This window comes from Heptranchias perlo, unplaced genomic scaffold (assembly GCF_035084215.1).
Source record: "Heptranchias perlo isolate sHepPer1 unplaced genomic scaffold, sHepPer1.hap1 HAP1_SCAFFOLD_548, whole genome shotgun sequence".
NCBI lineage: Eukaryota > Metazoa > Chordata > Chondrichthyes > Hexanchiformes > Hexanchidae > Heptranchias > Heptranchias perlo.
Window position 1 is genome coordinate 80,001 of NW_027139568.1, and position 727 is coordinate 80,727.

The window sequence follows — 727 nt, forward strand, 5'->3', positions numbered from 1 at the left end:
CGATACGAAGTCATGTACACGCTTGGGGTAAAGCTACAATGGGCCTTTGCAGCCACCGTCGGGCTGGGCACATGGCCTCCCCCCACCATGACGAGGGAGGTTGGCGCCGGTTCCAACCTGGGCTTGCAAGCGGTAATGCATGACAGACAGCCAGCAACAAACAAAAGTCGAAAGGAGCCCACCTTTTGCCAGGCACAGACCGTTAAGGTCACGGACACGCTTGGGTGGTTAAGCTACAGTGACCCTTTCTAGCCGCCTTCGTCGTGTCTGCTGGGCACACATGGCCTTCCCCCCCCTGCCCGTGACAGGGGAGAGGTTGGTGTGCCAGGTCCGACTGGAGTTTGCAAACCATAGCGTTCAAGATACATGCACACACTCAGCCCTCCAGCTCTAAAAGGGTGACGTGTTTTGGTGCTCAGTTGCTAGAGAAATCTCGTGTTCAGCTACCAGAACGGGACTTGCTGTGCACATTCCCGCTCCACTCGAGACGGCAGACACCCAGGCTCTGGAGCTTGAATCGGACCTCTGTTAGACAACACAGGTGGACTTCTCGGCCTCACAAGAGAGCAATACGCCAGCGGGTGAACAGGAGAGTCGTGCCGACAAAACCCACTGACTTTTAAAACTGTCCGTCTGCCACTTGGGACAGAGAGAGGAACCTGACGAGCCTGAACACCAGCCTTGGCTGGACCGCTCGGGCCCTCCCATGTCGGACGCGAGTCGCCAA